The 18971-nt window shown below is 35.2% G+C and overlaps 1 long non-coding RNA gene and 3 pseudogenes across 5 annotated transcripts; 2 read left to right on the top strand and 2 right to left on the bottom strand.

Annotated features, from left to right (window-relative positions):
• Nucleotides 1-619: 619 nt before the first annotated feature.
• LOC145593045 (E3 ubiquitin ligase PQT3-like) lies at nucleotides 620-7150 on the top strand (annotated as a pseudogene). The gene is made up of 14 exons (XR_014102527.1): nucleotides 620-1333; nucleotides 2083-2182; nucleotides 2427-2508; nucleotides 2600-2781; nucleotides 2880-2947; nucleotides 3143-3208; nucleotides 3307-3463; nucleotides 3543-3691; nucleotides 4139-4304; nucleotides 4393-4698; nucleotides 4887-4928; nucleotides 5067-5310; nucleotides 5729-5807; nucleotides 6689-7150. The product of XR_014102527.1 is annotated as an E3 ubiquitin ligase PQT3-like (transcript).
• Nucleotides 7151-8207: 1057 nt separating this feature from the next.
• Nucleotides 8208-12893, bottom strand: LOC145593029 (3-isopropylmalate dehydratase small subunit 1 pseudogene; annotated as a pseudogene). Of its 2 annotated transcripts, none has more exons than XR_014102522.1 (2): nucleotides 11945-12892; nucleotides 8208-8452 (listed from the first exon to the last, which is right to left on the bottom strand). The product of XR_014102522.1 is annotated as a 3-isopropylmalate dehydratase small subunit 1 pseudogene, transcript variant X1 (transcript). The 2 variants fall into 2 exon arrangements; XR_014102524.1 differs by lacking the exon at nucleotides 8208-8452 and adding an exon at nucleotides 11023-11338 and having other exon boundaries at nucleotides 11945-12893.
• A 1633-nt stretch (nucleotides 12894-14526) lies between these two features.
• LOC145579789 (3-isopropylmalate dehydratase small subunit 1 pseudogene) lies at nucleotides 14527-15584 on the bottom strand (annotated as a pseudogene).
• A 1463-nt stretch (nucleotides 15585-17047) lies between these two features.
• Nucleotides 17048-18900, top strand: LOC145593019 (uncharacterized). 2 transcript variants are annotated; one of them, XR_014102521.1, is made up of 4 exons: nucleotides 17048-17066; nucleotides 17324-17451; nucleotides 17556-17740; nucleotides 18400-18900. It is a non-coding gene; the product is annotated as an uncharacterized LOC145593019 (long non-coding RNA). The 2 variants fall into 2 exon arrangements; XR_014102517.1 differs by lacking the exon at nucleotides 18400-18900 and having other exon boundaries at nucleotides 17556-17916.
• The last annotated feature ends 71 nt before the right edge of the window (nucleotides 18901-18971 follow it).

Here is an 18971-nt window from a genome sequence, read left to right as displayed (position 1 = left end):
TTGATCATGGCATTTATTAGATCAATTAAAGACATTTGATTGAAATTTGATGTAATTGCTTTTTATTAGAATCGATTAAATACAATTAAATAATAGTCCATGTATCCTACTTCTAGCATTTATTTCTCACATAAAGAAACGAAGGGAGTATAGAAGTACTCGTACTATTTTTTTAACCTTATCTAACCATAAGCCAACCAAAAGATACTAAGATTTTTTTAAGGGAAAACCATAACTTCCTCTTTGACTTATATAATACAGATAATAGAGAGTGCTGATTTCATCTTAATAAAAAATAATAATAACAAGATCGCTAATAACCGTAATATAATTACAATAACAAAATAAATCAATGTAATATTGCTAGCCTGAATTTAATTTCTAGAAGCTAAAAAAAAAAAAAAAAAAAAAAAAAAATCTACACCTCTAGTCCTCTCCTTGTTGAGCAAAACGCGGGAACAAATATCTTCTTTGCTGTCTTTATAACAAAATTCCTTGCCGCGTTACTTGTACTCTAAGATTGTAACAAATCTCTTTCTCAAAAAAATAAAAAAATAAAAAAATAAAAAATAAAAAAATTGTAACAAATCTCTATAAATACAACCGCTCCTTCAATCGCCAGAACATACAACTCTGCTCTCTCTTCCTTCCTCCCCCAATCTAGAAACCCTAACCCTAATTTCTCTCTTCTGTCCTCCAAATTCATTGCGATATATTCAATTCCATCGTTAAATTCCATCAATCATATTTGTCTACCTTCCGATTCTCCGTTGGATTGCTTTGAATCGCAATTTTCAACCCTTGTATCAGAGAATTCCTCGTTGTATGAAGTTTGAAGTACGATCGGCGGCAATCAATTGATCGATTTTGACATTGGAGTTCGTAATTGATCGATCACCAGTCGGAAGAGCGTTATTGCGATCGAAATTTTCGATTTTCATATAATCGAAGAGAAGGCGTTCGAGAATTCTGCATCGTTGTACTGAAGAGGAAATCAAGGCGACATAGAGATAAAAATTCATTGTACTTTTGTTAATTTTTGTTGAAAGCTTTGAAACCCTTAATAAATTGTTATCTAGGGTTTCATTGCGTTTGAAATATAATTTTGTTTGATTGATCGATTTGTTTGTGATTGAAAGAAAGAAAAAAAAAAAATAGCGAGAAATTATGGCTGTGTATTATAAGTTCAAAAGTGCAAAAGATTATTTTTCGATTCCTGTTGATGGTCCTTTCATATCGATTGCCAATTTAAAAATATCGATTTTTGTATCGAAGAATATGAGAAAGGGTACTGATTACGATCTCATCATTACCAATGCACAAACCAATGAAGGTTGGTCAATCAATTTTGATTGTTTCCAGGAACTTTATTAATTAGATGTTTTTCAATTTCATACTCTTAATATTTTGGAAATCTGCAATTGGTAAATACTGGTATATGATGTTATTTAGTTTGAGCGATCTAATGTGGCTTTTGCTGTGTCTATTGCTTAAACTCAAACTCGAAGTGTGATTATAACTACTGCTTTACGCATAATTAGGCTTTTCGCTTTTTCGTATTGCTTAAACTCAAAGTGTTGATTATATAAATTTATATCTATTGATTTCGCGCGCAATTAGGTTTTTCGTAGTTGAATGGTTGATTTTGATCAGCTTGCTGATCACGGTTGCTCAACTAAATAAGTTTAGTTCAATGCAATTATTTTATCTTTAATTTGTAAATGTCACTTATAGTAATAGAGTTGACTGGGTTGGAATTAGATATCCCGGTTTGGTTTTAGTCTCTTTTTATTTTGTGGTTAGTTTTAGAGGAAGGAGGGGCACATCGCGGTGTGTTGATGCGTTTTGTACGATAATCTTTGATAAGAATCCCTATTTGGTCTTCATTTTGAGATGGGTTTAGCACTTAAGCGTCCCTTCAAGAGAGTTTGAGCCAGGGGTCATTATGACATAGCTAAGTTAACGTTTAGATTTCCCGCAAATAACACCTGCCAACATTTGTCAACAATTGACAATTATTTTAGTTACTGAATGTTGTATTTGCTCTTTTTCATGGTTTGTCTATATGTGTTATGATTTCAGAATATCTTGATGAAGAAATGTTGATTCCAAGAAATACCTCTGTTCTTGTACGCCGTGTACCTGGACTGCCTCGTATGCCCATTGTTATACAAACAAACAAGTAATGTTCTAACCTTTCTCCTTTTGACCTTGAATTATGTTTTGTTGCAACAGTAGATGTTTTATCTAATAAACCATTGTGTTGGTGTGTTTAGAGAAAATTTTGTTATGCATTTATAATGTAATTCAAGGTTCTTGAATCTTGAGTATATATGCTGAACAGAATTGTAAATTGTATCATATGAAGAATTATGAATTAAAATGTGACTTGGTTTCCTGATCTAGAATCTTTTATTTTTCTGTAGTGCAAAGTTCGAAAATCAGACTGGGGATGATCAAAGTGCGAAAAGCAGCATTACAACTGCTGAGTCTTCAGGCATTTTAGCTGTATGTATCCATTAGTTCAATACTTAAATGGTTCTGTGTCACAATACCTAGTATATGACCGATGACATAAATGATTTTCTTTTTTCCTCAGTTTGAAGATTCTGAAATAGATGATGAATTTGGAAGTAATCCATTTGCAATGACCTCTGAGATAATACCAGGACAATCTAGGCTATCCAGCAGTTCAGTGCAGGATTCAGTTTGTGTAAGCAAAGCTGACAAGGACAACAAAATCAAGGCTTTAGTTGAAAATTCTGGTTTAAACTGGCAACTGTAAGACATTTTACATTTCTATTAGCACTATGGATATTGTATTTGTTAATGAATCAACTTTTTCATGTACTAATTGGAACGTCCTGTAAAAAATGCAGTCATCATACTGATGATTTTGGATCAAGGAGAGGTTCTGGAAGAGGTGAACAGAGTACCCGAGGATTTGGTATGTATGTCTATTAATTGTAGTTTCCTTATATGATTAGCTTATTGTTTTATGGGATATTTCCTTTTGTTGATGAACCATTCGTTAAATAATAATCTAAAGGGAATTTTTGATCCCATCAATGCCTGTCAATGAGTCAAGTAGTTGGGTTATGGAAATGATTCTTATTGCTAATTATGTATCCTTTTTGATTAGTTCGCGGTGGTTTGGAGTTGAAAACACCTCCACAAGGCTATGTTTGTCATAGGTGCAAAGTTCCTGGTGAGTTTTTAAACCTTGACCATTCATGCTTATTATGTTACGTGTTGTATTTAACATAGTTAACATTGCTGATTTTTGTAAAAACCTTCATAACTTAGGCCATTATATTCAGCACTGCCCAACAAATGGTGACCCAAATTATGACATTAAGAAAGCGAGACCTGCTACTGGTATCCCAAAGTCAATGCTGGTACCTACACCAGATGGCTCCTTTGTATTGCCGAGTGGCACTGCTGCTGCTTTGAAGCCAAATGAGTAAGTTAACTTTCTTAAGTAGCTAATTACTCTTTTCAAAGCTGGATTCTCGAGCTAACATGACACTTTCACTCTGCAGGGCTGCCTTTGATAAAGAAATGGAAGGGCTATCTTCTTCTTGTTCTTTTAAAGATCTTCCACCTGAACTCCATTGTCCATTGTGCAAAGAAGTGATGAAAGATGCTGTCTTATCCAGCAAGTGTTGTTTTGGAAGCTTCTGTGATAAATGTAAGTTGAATGTAAACCATGATTAATTGTCATCAGATTGATATGTCAACTTGTGGTGATTGCACATCTTTTAGACTTAATGTTTATCTAATGGCTGTGGATATCTTTGAAGCCCCCCCCCCCCCCCCCCCCCCTCTAAATTGCATATAGGTATTAGTATTGCACTATTGCTATATTAATGAGGTAATCTGTTGTTTAAGCTGAATGATGAAAAATGATTTATGATCTTGTATATATGTTCAAAGATGTAACAATTTGTTGATTATTGATCTTGAATCCCCTAGAAAAATGTTTTATGGGTGGAATTTGATCTCCTTTAGTAAAGATGAATTATTGAGTTAATACTATTCTTATTAATAGAGAGTTATGTGGTCTTTGAATTGTGATGAACTGTTGAAATTAACTTCTATGTTTCTTTAATCTCATCTTGTCGTCAATGTTGATCAGGTATCAGGGATTATATCATTTCAAAATCAATGTGTCTGTGGGATAAGAGATATACTTACAGATGATCTTGTGCCAAATAATACATTACGGAATACGATTAATCGTATCTTAGAGTCTTCTGGTAATAGCAGTGTAGATAATCCAGGAAGCTCTGCTCAAGTTCCAGGTAGCTATTTAATCTTAGTTTTCCTCTGTTATGATTGTTATTTTTTATTTTGTTTTCCATTATTTAATATTGTATGTTGTGTATTCAGATAAGGAGTCTGCACATCATCCTCAAACTAGAATTTCATCACCTACTCAATCTGCTGTGTCAGAAGGGGCCCCAGATGCTAAAGAAATTTCAAATTTAAAGGAGAATATGGATGATGGTGGTAAGCCTAGTGATGCTCCACAAGTTCTGGTACAACCACAGACTTCAGGGGAAGATAAGATCACTAAAGTTCCAGATGTATCTGAAGCTACACATGAATATGTTACTGTGAAGGAACCTGCATCACAGGATAGTGCTTTACCTCTTACGGAAGAAGGTCAGCCGAAGGTGGCTGTTAACGAAGCAGGTAATTTCTGCGACAGGTGGTTGGCATGATTTAAAATTTGTTTAAGTTGCCTGATCTGGAATAGTTTTCTCAGCTTGACTTGTGCCTTCTTGCACCCCTTTTTGTTTGTTCACTTGTTGCACTTATTTCTATCAGTTTCCTAGATGTTGCCTGCTATCCTAATCAGTTTCCTTTTCTTTGTCTTTCAGGGAAGAAAAAGAAAAGGAGGAAGGTGTCTTCATCTGTAAATGGTAAATTTATTTTAATCTTTTTTTTTTTTTTTTGCTAAAACTCCTCGAGATGATGTTGTGAGTTTTTTCTTTATTAATATGTGTGTGTTTCTTGTTTAATAATCTTCTAACATTAGGTATGAAATTGGAAATTTGCAGTTTCAGGGGTGCAATGGATGAGTATGCCTGGCATGGACGAAAACATGTGCAATTCTGCATTTAATCCTTACCAGAGAGGCATGCAACCTGCCGTTAATGGATTTATGGGCCCTTATGGTGGTAACATGCCTTATAACATGGGGTACGGTCCAGGATCTATGGATATGTTTTTCGGAAATTTTATTTCTCCAGATTCTTTTGGAGCACAAGGGTTCATGATGCCCCAAATGCTTCCTCCACAAAGGTATGTGTTGCCGAGTTTGTGTTTCCTTTTCTTGCTCAATGCATATACTTTGTAGTATTTTCCACTAATTACAGTATGCATGCAGATGAGTGGGTAACTGAGTATAGTAATACATTTTGTACTTGCATCTTTTACCTTTTCATACTACGCCTAAAAATATGATCATGTTTTAAATGTTCTGTAGTAAGCGCTGTAATTGAATCATGTGAGAATTGAGAATGGGTTGTATTATGCTATTGCCTTTAATGATGGGTTAAGTTAAGAAGTTTGCAGGGCTATTTCTTCGGCTAATGTCTCAATTTTGTTATAGTTGGAGATTATTTGTAGTTGTATTGTTTGTATCCTATTTGTAGTTGTATCTTGTTAGTAGTCAATTTTGTTTTGCTTTTATCTAATCTGAACTGAACTTGTGTTGCAGCAGGGATCATCCTAAAGATCGTAATTGTCACAGAGAAGCAAGAAGCAATGACAATGTCCTGCCTGAGAAGTCCGAACTTGTATGTTATTTTGTTGTTCAAATCTCTGTTCTCTCTGGCTTTGATCTCTTGTATTATAGGAGTTGCATGTTGACAAATGGAAATTTTCAGTTTATTTTCTCTCCTTTTGCCGTAATTAATATTTTGGAGAGATTCAGAGGAATAACAGATGTTGTGTTTGTTTTGGTTTTATTTATTTATTTATTTATTTTTACACTTGCCTTGCACTTGTATTTTGTTTTTATTTATTTTTCTCTATATAAAACCTACATGATTGTTTTAGGGATGGATTATCAGAATATACGTAGTATATTACTGGAGCTTTGTTTGTTTGTTTGTTTTTTTCAATTGTAGATTGTGGTTGTGTACTTGAGTTTAGCCATAGGCCCACAGCTCTTACTGTCAAATCCTCCAAAGTCCTAACATGAGTTAGTGCTATGAATTGTGTTATTTTTCTTGTCTCGTGTTTGGGGTAAAAAAAAAAAAAAAAAAAAAAAAATGTTGAACCTAAGTTAAAAAAAATGTTGAACCTAAGTTTATCAGAGCATCAGTTGATTTTCAAATTTTGTAACAATTATTATACAAGTAAAATGTGGTTAACGGTAACCAAGGTTGTGCTAACATGAATACTTATGGCCTTATGGGATAGTTTAAATGAATTATTTACTAAGTTGGTACTCTGTCTTAGGTTAAGAATTTGTGACAAAATCACGTATGGTGTTACTATTTGATTAATGCTTAATATTTTTTTATTAGCTTTTATCAAAAATTGAATCTCATGCAGTATCAATTTTTTTTTTTTTTAAATAATTGAATATTTTCATCAATCCTTTTATCACTATGCTCAAGTGTTTCTTAAAACGTATGATTGTTATTGACAAAGATCTGTGGACTTCGTGCAGAAGCCAGCATCAGCTCATAGGTCTTCAAGGGAAGAACACCACGATCATTATCATGATCGCAACCATGACCGTAAGAGAGAGATCAAGAGAGTCTATTGACCATGATAATTACCATTGTAGCCACCAGCAGATCTCCCAGAGTCACCAGTCTTTTGATCATGACAGCCATGGCTCGTATCGTACTCGGCCATCTTTAAAAAGAAAATCTGAACATTATGAGATGGATCATCATCACAATCACCATTATGGCCGCTCCTAGTCGTCATCCGTAAGGCAGTGACTGTCCAAAGTGTCCCCTCTGTAAGAAGTGAGACCAGAAGGCAGGAGAGTGTAGATACTTAGGTGCCTTGAGCAAAGTTGTATTGAGTTGAGAAATGTAATATGTTCGTTAAGTAACTTCTCACAGATGTGAAATGTAATTGATTTTTCAAGTATAATTAAAAGTGGTTTAGTTACCTTTCACATTTGCTATCAATCTTTTCATATTAATGTTTTGGGATAAATCCTGGTCATTGAGAATGCCTATGTTTTGGAGTTTTTTTTTTTAGTCCTTAATAATATCTAAGCTTGTACTGAGTAATCTTTTATTGTATATTTGTACATATCTAGTTGGTTCTTTAACATAGATACTACATTTTCATCCTACAAAAAACCTTCTCACATTAAGTGAGTATTGAATAAGTTTGTGGGAATCATATAGTTTTTTCTATTTGTTACTTCCCTCCATATTCTTGTCAAAAAAAAAAAAAAAAAAAAAAAAAAAAACTTCCCTCCATATTTAAATAAATGAAACATTTTACTTTGAGTTGAATATATTAAAATAAGCTCGTGGAGTATAAGTTTGAGGGGAGAGAGGAAAAAAAGGAATTTTGTAGGAACCATTTTCAGTAAAAAGTAGAGAGTATTATTAAAAAATAAAAAAGATTACTAAAAAAAAAAGTTTCATTTATTTAAACATGGTCGTAGTATGAAAGAAAGTGACGAGGAGCATAATAGGTTAGGAAACAATTTCTTGAACCCAAGAGAAAGAAAAAAAGGAAGAAATGAAGGAGAGAGGAGAGAGTGATACTTTTCACCATTTCAACCAAAACTAAGCACCATTGATTAAGCTTTTTTTACATCATTAAAATCACCATTTCAACCAAAAATAAGACCATTGATTAAGCTTTTTTTACATCGTTAAAATCTATAATCATGGACGGAGCTTCAGACTCACAGCTTACATCTTATTAAGTTATTAACCTCATTTCAGTAAAGAGAGAATTTTGAGCTCAACGACTCTATTTCCTTTGGTTCATATATGTGGAGCTTAATTGGATCTGCATGAGATTCTGAGTAAATTCCCATTATCTGGACAGCCTGAGGGGTCAAAGTAGGGATGGCTTGGACCTAAGAAGCTGAGGGCGCTGGCATGCAGCCACATAAAATCTCATGAAATGACAAGGATAAGCTGCAGCAAAGATAGAAAACTCCAAAGAGGCAAATCTAGATTCTTACTACACCCTTTAACTATCAAAGGTTTTAAGACCAAACTTTGAGCATTATTATTTAGATAAGCAGAATAGCAAGCACATCAGTTACAATCATACTCTGATTTATGACAGTCTTACAGCCATAAGAAATGCAAATCTATGGTGAAAAGAAAAGGAAAAAAAAAAAAAGGAAATCTAATACATAGCAAGATAGAGCCCTAAATTCTGGAGATCACATCTGGTAATGAGGAGAATTGAGTATTGATTTGAGCTTGTATATCCAATCTGCAACCTGCAGAAAGCAAATTTCTATTATTAATGAAAGAATCAATCAATCAAAGCCTCAATCCCATACGTGGGGTCGGCTTCATGAACCAAAGTGACATCAAAGATCAAAGTTGGATTAATGAAAAAAGAATTAGAACATCTAATGTTTAAACCAAACCACTAAGTATAGAACAGAGGACAATTGGAGTTGGCTAAGTGATTTTTAATGCAACTTGCTTTCAACTCTCCAGAACCACAGGGCTAATTAATGGACACATTTCTAAGAGACTAAGTACTCTTATCGTCACAACAGATGAATTAATTAACAGTGGGTCCAAAAAAATGATGTACGAACGCCAAATTTGAAGGCTATAATACACAAAAATCAGAGCAATTTAGGACAATAGGACCCGGTGTCAAAAATTCACGGAATACTATGGGATGCATATAGAGGTCATATAGTGTTGTTTGGATCCATATATGACCATTAGTCGGCTACATAAAGGCACCGTGAAAACTTATAGCCACTACAAGAGGCATGTACAAAAACAGGTAAATTGGATGCTTAAAGATAAATTGGATGGTTCCAGTCACCTAATTGGACTCCCGAAGGATATTGGGGTCTATAGGAAGCATCTCGACAATTTTTTTTCCAGGTCAAAATTGTCCAAAATTGAAGGCTATAATTCACGCTTTTAGGGCAATTTCGGAGTTTTTTTACCCGGTGTTGAAAAATCTCGAGATGCTAGGGGATACATCCTGGGTTCATATAATGTCATTTGAAACCATATATAATCATTATATGTTGTCATAAATGTCCGTGGAAGCCTTGAATTAACGAAATTGACGCAAGTTGTAAACAAGTAAATTGACCGTTTAAAGGCATATTGAATGGTTTCACCCACCCAAATAGACTCCCGGGTTGTATAAGAGTCTATGAAAAGCATCTCGGCAATTTTTTTTCCTGGCTCCAAAAAGAGAAAAATTGTTAATGAAATCCTAAGTTGCCACTTGTATGTCGTAATAATCTACATGATATTGTGACAGAGAACCCTTTCTAGATCAGTCACAATATCACATAGATGGTTACGACTAATGAGTAGCATGCAAAACATGTACCAGACATTGAAGCCAGGTATGAGCCACGATCAATGCGATGTTGCTGGATAATGATGCAACGGCTAAACAATAGTGGTCTTCAACCGAAAAAATGAAAGCACGAGATTTTAGCGTTGGCTGAGAGATAAATACATCCAATAGCAAGATCAACTATCCCATAAACCTAACTGCCACCATTAAACCTGAATTATAATAATTGAAAATTTTAATGATATTAAGCAATTGAAGGTCAAAGCCTAGTTGACAGCTAAATCCACACGTTAATTAGATGTTACATTGCACCTAACAAAAGCAGCATATTTTGTACTTGAACTATAATCTACAACTGTTGTAAGCTAGCCTATTGCGGCAGTAACAAAATTTCCTGAAGTGATCCTTTTCTACAATGGATAAGTGTAGCAGATTTAACAATATACTGAGTGGGTGAGTATATTGCCATGATGTACAAGCAGTTAATGGAAGGATAAAAGGTAGGGCTACACAAGCCTTTGCAAATGGCCAGGAGAAGAATACAAAAGGGCAATATAATATGGAGGACAGACGCTTAGATTTTTTTTGTAGCTCAATACCACACCATAGCATTGTTACAGTTCCACTGATGAGGCATCTGCCTCTGGCAAGGTTAAGGGGTTAAATTTATGCCACCACATACATGTTCAAAAAACTGGTTTAGAGTTATCAACTGAAAAGAAGTTGTTCTCAACTTCTCATCACAGCTCTAATCTAAAAAAAAAAAAAAAGGCAATGGACTGGCATACTTTCCCCATTAAAAAAGAAAAAAAAAAAAAAAAAAAAAAAAAAAAAAAAGTAGAATACAGCTTGAACGGGCATTGATTAGTCTACTCCAATTCAAAGTTGACAAAATGCGACATAACGCAATACGCTTAACAATTTTTGACCAGCTTCAATCCTAAATTGAAAGATAGCAATTATAAATAATAGTGTACATGCACAATTCAAGTTAGTTTAGCATCAAATAGGGCTCAAAAAAAGGCCATAAACATATTTATTTAGTTTGATTTGATATTTTTAAATTTCACAGGACTAAAAATACTGTATTAATTATGGCTATCAAGGATTTTTTTTTAATAAGGTGCACATTTTGGGCACCAGTGAGCACCACTAGCTTCTGTCAGTTTGTTAATTGGTGAGGGGAGAGGTTGAAAGAGATTTCTCTAAAATCACAAATCATACAGGGTTTAAGACTTCACGTTTCTCTTTCATCCTTAGTCTATTACCTTTCGAAGTGAGTCCCATTTATAATTTGGAACGTCTCATTTGATTGCCCAACTTATTCATGTTTCCCTACACAATCAATGCGCTAATTCGCAAAACCATATCCTTACTGGTTATTTTTCATGTTTTTCTGGGTTCATAACTTCATATATACACCAATCAATCTAGTTATCAGAATCTTACTCTCAAATTGTCAGACCAAAAATACTGGGTCATATGCCTTAAAGTTGCTGCAAGGAATTAACCACAAATACTCAAAAAAATGATTGGAGTATTATCTTTCCATGTGTGTGTGTAAGTCAATCCAATGTGCAGATGTCCAGCATTGGTGATCACCTTTACGGGAGGTTTGAGTAGATAACATTAAGGGCAACAATTTAACAGGTTGTTTTGAGCCTAAAAATACATATTTAGGTTCTACGAAGATCCCAGCCAAGAAACGACAAAAACCATCTCTCATTGGCATTTGGATTTTGTGAAGTTAATACCTTCCAAAAAGCAGCACTCCTTAGTGAACTTAAACAGTTGCTAGGTTAGTACATCACCAGCTAAGAACCTAAACAGAGAATCAGCAAGTAACTATAATGCCCGGAAATGAAATCCCTCACACCAACAAAAGATCAGAGAAATAACATAAAAGGCAATCCCAACATAAACATCATTAACCAACACAGAATGATGAAAACTCACAAACAATACACTAGCTCACATCAATTCAATTTGGTTAAATCCAACATTGAAGTTCAACTCTAAGGAAGGTTTAGACAACTAATACTAAGGGCATCACTTCCCAACAGGTTGACCTGATCCCAAAAAATTACAATTTTGAGTTTAACAAGTGTCCCAAACTAGCAAGTAGCAACTACAGTAACCATCTCTTATTCCAACAATACCATTCGGATTTAGGAAAGTTAACTCCATCCTATAGCAGCACTAACAAGTGAACTTAACCAATTGCTAGATACCTACATCACCAAATGAGAATGTAAACAGGCCAATAACAAGGAACTATACTCTAAGATGAAATCACTCAAGCTAACATAAGATCAACAAAGCAATAACTTAAAAGTATAGAACACAATCCCAGCATAATCATCATCTAACCAACACTTAATAATGAAAGTTCACAAAACAATATATAAGCTCCAAGATAGAAACAAACCCAACAAAACTCAAACTCAAGAGTCAGCAGCTGCTATCATCCCAGCCTTCCTCGCATAGGCGAAAATGCCACCGGCTTCGATAACAGGGCCAGCATCCCCAATAGACTTCAAAGTATACTCCTTTCCAGTGGTATGATTAATCAACTTGCTCTCACCTAGCTCAATAGTTGCAACATCCCCAGTGGTAAACTCCTCACAAATCTTAACCTCTGATTCCAAGGGATAAATTTCTCCAGTTGACACAGAGTTCCTAAAGAAGATCCTAGCATATGACTCAGCCACCACAGCTTTAGCTCCAGCAGCACCCAAAGCAACTGGGGCATGTTCCCTTGATGACCCACATCCAAAATTGGCACCAGCAATGATAATAGAGTACTTTGTCTTCATTTCATTATCATCAACAAAACGAACTGGGTATGAACTGGGTAATCCAATTAAGGCATATGACCCAAGTTTTTGGTATTCTTCAGGGTTTGAAGGGACCAAAGTGAGGTACTCAGCAGGGATGATTTGGTCAGTGTCGATGTTATCGCCGACGACGTAGCAGAGACCATGAAATGCGGTGGAGGGTACGAAATCAGAGGAGGAATCGGTGGCTTTCAGCGGTGATAGAGACGGCGGAGAGCGGGTGGATTGAGTGTTGGTGGTGAGGAATTGAGTGCGGCATTTCGTCAAATAGGTGGTGGGCAGTTTCAGAAATGAAGGGTTTTGAAGAGGAATTGAGGGTTTTGAAGGAGAATTAAAGGTGGGGTTTGAGGAAGTGAAGGTGCAGAAGGTTGTCGGAGCCGCCTTAGCCATGGTGATTTCGACGGAGATACAAGAAGTATGAGGAAAGACAGAGAAATGCAGCGGAAAGGGGCGGCTGATGCTCAATTGGACTAGTAAATGGGGAAAATGGAAATTTTTGTGTGTACTAATTATAAATTTGCTTCATTATCCCCAAAGACCCCAATTCCATTAGAATTTATTACGTGGATTGCTAAACACCGCCAATAAAAATGATCACCACCGTCAATATTTGGTGTGAATGGACAATCATACCCTTACTACTTCACCATCCCTTCATCCTTCCGGCAACCCACAACCCCTTCCAACTGGCAACCCCTTTTGACCGACGACCCACCACATCCCCCTCTACGACAACCCACCACCTTCCCTGGTCGGCGTGAAGGTGGTGGGTTTTTTATTTTTATTTTAGGCAATCGTGTTAACCGGAGCCCAAAATCGGTTACCGTGCGTGGTAACCGGAGCCCAAAATCGGTTACCGTGCACGGTAATCAGTTTTGGGCTCCGGTTACCGTGCACCTTAATTGATTCTATGGTAACCGGAGCCCAAAACCGGTTACCATGCACGGTAACCGGTTTTGGGCTCCGTTTACCATACACGGTAATTGATTTTGGGGTTTGGTTACCGCGATTGCCTGAAAATCTGAAATTTAAAAATAAAAATAAAGGAGGGAAGGTGGTGGGTCGCTAGTGCGGTGGTGATCGTTGCCGGTCAGTATGGTGGGGGTGGTGGTGGTGTTAGTCGTCAATTAGGGTGGTGGTGTCAAGGTGTTGGTGATTGATGGCAAGAGGGAAGATAGTAGTGAAGTACTAAGGACATGATTGTCCATTCACACTAAATGTTGGCAGTTTTGATAATTTTGGATGGCCGCGGTATTTAACACCCCCCTTTATTATATACACCCGGGTGGCCGGGTGTAATGCACACCCGAGTCATTTGCTGACCATAGATGTACGGTATACCCGCGTGTACTTAATAGGCTCTCGAACTCCGTTTATCAACAAAATAAGCCATGTTCTTTTGAGTATGTGAATTACTTTCTCCATTTCTTTTTACTCCGTGATTGATACATGTTGACTTTAGACAATATTATTCATAACTTTATTTTGAATATTTTTTGTAATTATTTAATCATTTTTTTTTATGCGAATGAGGGGCTACAAAACCCCAGGAAAAAAGAAACTAAACAGAAATTAAACGTGGCAAAGCCACCCCTACACTATCCTCATGTAAGATACGTCCTAGTTCGATAGGAGGGAATTGAATCAACTCAATGTTGTTGTTCTGGACGACCCCATGATTAGCTAACCAATCCGCCGCCCTATGTGCTTCTCGATACACATGAAAAATTTGCACTTGCCACGAAACATCTTCATTTTAATGTATATATTCAAAATATTGTTAAATTTTTTAATCATTAGTTATGTGAAATATTGTTAAATTCGTTTTAATGTATATCAACATATTATAATTTTAACTTGTATACAAGTATGAAGTATAGATATTAGTAATTACTTCCTTCGCTTATCAAATGCGGACTTGTTTACAAAGTTACAAGTTACTACTAAATATAGTGTTGATCAAATTTGAAGGCAGGCTAAAAGAAAGATGAGACAATTAGACAAATACTAGTACTGGTATTTAGAAACAAGGCAATATATAAGGAGTACTTGTTTAGTTACAGTAATAGAGTTGAGAAGGTTATTCGCTTTGATTCCATCCATATGAATATGATATCACAAATTGACAATGACATCAAACACCATAGCGTCCTTTCAAATAGAAAGAAAGGTGGGGACAAATAACGAAAGATTAGATATTGTATTGAATTGAATTTTTTATAACAACGCAAAATCTTTTAATTCTAGAGTAACTGAAACTAATTAAGCACTATATATGCTATGAATTTAAACATGATTTTACGCTACTATTCACAAATGCGAAAAAAAAAAATCAATTACAGAGCTAGAATTGAAGAACAATAAATGCAATTCATCATATTCCCAATTCAATGGTTGATTTTCCCACATTAATCTTATGTAACTCAACCATCAATTTTCACCAGCAACTCAAAACGGAAATATACACACTTTGTACACACGAATCGATCATCCCTTGTGAATACGAGCTAGTAAAAAGACATGAGATCAAATCTCGTCTACCAACTTCAACTAACAGAAGTTGAACCAACATCCACATCAGCAACAGCCTTTAACTGATAAACTATCCCAGTAGTTTGATTCACCAAAACCCTCTCTTCAACATCAATAGTAGCAACATCCCCTGTTTTAAACACATCACAAATCCTAACCTCAGATTCCAAAGCAAAAATCAACCCACTCGAATTCGACTTCTTAAGAAAAACCCCATCATATGATTCAGCCACAACAGCTCTTGTTCCTGCAGCACTCAAAGCATCAACATCAGCACGTTCTCTTCCACGCCCAAAATTATTCCCTGCAATAATAATCGAGTATTTTGATTTAATCCCATCATCCTCAACAAATCGAAGAGGGTAATGATTCAAGGTGGAATAATATTGTGTAGGAATGATTTGATTAGTATCAACATCATCCCGAACTACGTAGCAAAGACCGTAAAAATATGTGGAGGATGAATTATTTGAGGTGGTGGGAAAGGAAGCAGATAAGGAAATTGCGGTGAGTGGTGGTAGTTTTATTCGAGAGGCGGCGAAAGCGGTGGCGGGAAGCTTGAGAAATGAAGGGGTGTGTGGAGGGATAGAGGGTTTAAGGGGTGAAAGGAAGGTGAGGGTGGTGGAGGAGATAATGTGGGATGTATTAGCCATTGTTTTTTTTTTTTTTTTTTTTTTTTTTTTTTTTTTTTTTTTTTTTTTGGAGTGTAAGAATTGAATGAGTATTGCAATATTATGAGTTTAGACGTGGAATATATGGTGCATATCTTCAAGAATTGAAGCACGTGTTAGACGCGTGAAATTTAGAGTTGATGTGATGTTTGGCTTTTATAATGCAATATGCATGTAAAATATTAGTATATATATATACTTCCTCCGTTCTATTAATATTGCAACAATGGACTTTTTGCACTATTCATCACTCTTGTTTGACCATATAATATGAGTTATACGTTAAGCAAAATATAGTCAAGTGGGATCTTGTTGGATTCGTTTCATAAAATACTTTCACGATATCAACTTTTTATAATTTTTACTCTTACACAATTATAGATATTTAGCATATAAAAGGTGTTTCGGGATGCGTAATTTCCTCCTTGTTGCAATATTAACAGAACGGAGGAAGTATATATATATATATAAAAAATATATGTGATGTCAATAGAATGTCTAATTAAGATAGTTGACAAAAGAATATAATGATTATTTATAATTATTTGGTGTAGATTTTATTATAGTATATTGTTATTGTTGATTTATTGGTAATAATTTTGAGTAGTTTGATATAGGAACAATTCTCTTTTTATATAAGGAAGTGGTCAATATATTTGGTTGTAAATTTTTCCTTAATTGTAAGACAGAGTCACTCATCAATATTACGGAGTATGATTTAGGCATAATAACTCATTCCCTTAATACTAGTATTAAATTATCTAAAAAAGTAAGAAAATAAAGAGAATATACATGTACTATATGATTTAAGATCTAAATAAATAAAGAGACAATAACAGGCCATTTATATAAATTGTTTATTTGGGATGCACAAAGAATATACTAAGTATGATGTATATGATTCAAGATTCTATACTTTATTATTTTGGTTCATCCAAAGGTATAAAAAGATTGTGCATTACTAGTGTAGAATAATTAATCTTTTAAAAGAGATGTGTGTCCCGATTAATCATTTGAATATAGTCTATAAAATCGGTTATGTTAAAGAAGATGGAGAATATTGTGATAAAAACAAGTAAAAAAACAAAGCCAAAGATTATTTATAACAAGCTACAAAATTGAAGTTTAAGATTTTAAACTAAACCCTTCATTTCAAATTGATTGTCTTGTTTGAGAAATTCCAATGCTTATTGAATCTAATACTTTATAGACATATATGTATTTCAAACGTAGTCATATACTCATGTAAAGTCTTGTCACATTATTCCAATACTTATTGAATCTAACATGCTAAGTTGCTAACCAATGTCCAATGTCCAATGTCATCCACTCATCCTTACCAAATGAGCTACCAAGTCACATTGTTAGACTTTGGGTCAAGTTCAGGTCCATATTACAAAAACCCCAACAACTCCACAAGGGCCACAACACCCAACCCATTTTGCGAAAACCCTACTCATTCCGGGAGCTGAGCAGACCAGCACCAGTTCTGCAATCATGGATTCATGGGGTGAGTATCTTTCTCTCTCTTCCATTTTCATAATTTCGTGTCTTTCTTCTAAACTACAATTTACATTTTGAAATTGCTTTATGATTATTGAAGCATTTTTTGATTTATTACCCTAATCATGTTTGCTAAGGTTTGTGTGACTTTGTTAAATAAAGGGCATTTCGTAATATATCTGATTTGTCGTTGTAATTTTACACAATATATACTCGATGATTATTATTCAGATAATTGATTGAAATTTTGGATTTTATTTCTAGCTGGATCAAGCTACATTGTTCAAACTCTGAAATGTTCTTGAGTCCTTTGCTCTAAATGCTAAATGCCCTTCATTTATGAGTAATTTGGTGAATTCAACTCTAAATGCTGAGGGAATGATTGAAGAATGGTGAGAATTCAATCACTTATTATATGATGAAGTTCAATTAGTGTGTTTTATATGGATTGAGATATTGGAGTAAAAGTAACTGATTTTATTCTTATAATTGTCAGGGATTTGTGGTCTATCCCATTCATGTGAGAAGAGGCGGTCATAAGAGGCCGGCGCCAAAGGTGTTGTGAATTGTTAGCCAACATGCAAGGGTTTAACTCAGTTAAAATTGCAGCACAGCAAGAGGTCAGTTGCGGACGAGCGTGCTGGACTGTTGGTCACAAATTGGGTGGCCTGATTACCTTTGGTAGCTTCATATGCTAAATATGGTTGATTTTTAATTATGTTTTTTTACTTCGAAATTGGGCAAATGATGAGTAATCTTGAGTTCCTATAGTTGTAGCCAACACCAATTTGTGGTAGGAGGCTCACTATAGATGAGTTTGCTTTGAGCAAATGATGAATGCAGTCTTTTATTTTGTAGCTATAGCCTTCCCACTCCGCGGTTTTTGAGGCTTTGCTAACGTGTTTCAAGGCAATAGCCACCCCACTTTGCGGTTGTTGTGGCTTTGCTAATGCAGTCTCTAGTTTAATAGCTATAGCCACCCCGCTTTGCGGTAGTTGAGGCTTTGCTATAGACTTTGCTGCTGTTGTTAAATTGCTACTACTGTTGTCTTTCTCTTTGATGTTGTTGTTGTTGTTGTTGTTGTTGATGTTGCTGCTGCTACTGCTGTTCATTATGCCTCTTCTTCCTATTCATTCACTTCTCTTTATTAATGCTCTTTTCCTGATCAATTGTTGGGATGTCTTATGTGGCATCTGGACAATTATTTGGGTGGTAAAAGAGTTCTAAAATGTCTCAAGATCTGATGCCCATTTGATCATTTCCTTTACTATTTTTTTTAATGAACCTGAGGAAACTAACTGCTAAAAAGCTAGACTCTTACGTCTGTCATTGTCCTGCAGAATTAAACTTTCAGGCATTATAAAGTACGGAGTAATCCTTATTGACACTGTTTACAACGCCATCAGAAACAATTCGAGAATCAAACAGGAATTACAATTCTGTCCGCGTGCATAGAGAGAGCACTGTGACATACATTGGCAGGCAAAAATACAGCAGTCTTCATGGCAGCGGTCAACCTCAAGAATAGGCCATCTTGCAGGGCAACACGGAACAGAAACTAGACCAATCCTTGTGTTGATACAATTTATTTCGGTTATTTGGCCTTTTTTTTGGCATCACACATTGGTTCTTTTCTAGTCTGTATTGCTGCTTAGTCTGAAATTTAAGTACTGAATTGTTCAAGACTATCTTTCTTAAACATACAAAATACAGCAGTCTAGCTTGTTTAAGGTAGATAATGGTAATCTAATGCTGGTTGAAATAAAAAATATTGGAAACTTTCTTCTAGTCCCTCTTCAGTTCTTTTGCCTTCTGGAACGAATCTGGTTTATGACATTCAACTACTTTGATTTTTTTTTTTTTTTTTTTTTTTTTTTTTGGACAACTATTAAATTGAACAATTTAAAAGGCA

This window comes from Chenopodium album, chromosome 2, assembly GCF_948465745.1.
Source record: "Chenopodium album chromosome 2, dcCheAlbu1.1, whole genome shotgun sequence".
Taxonomy (NCBI): Eukaryota; Viridiplantae; Streptophyta; class Magnoliopsida; order Caryophyllales; family Amaranthaceae; genus Chenopodium; species Chenopodium album.
Note: the sequence above shows the minus strand (reverse complement) of the source record. Positions and strands in the feature narration are given on the sequence as shown.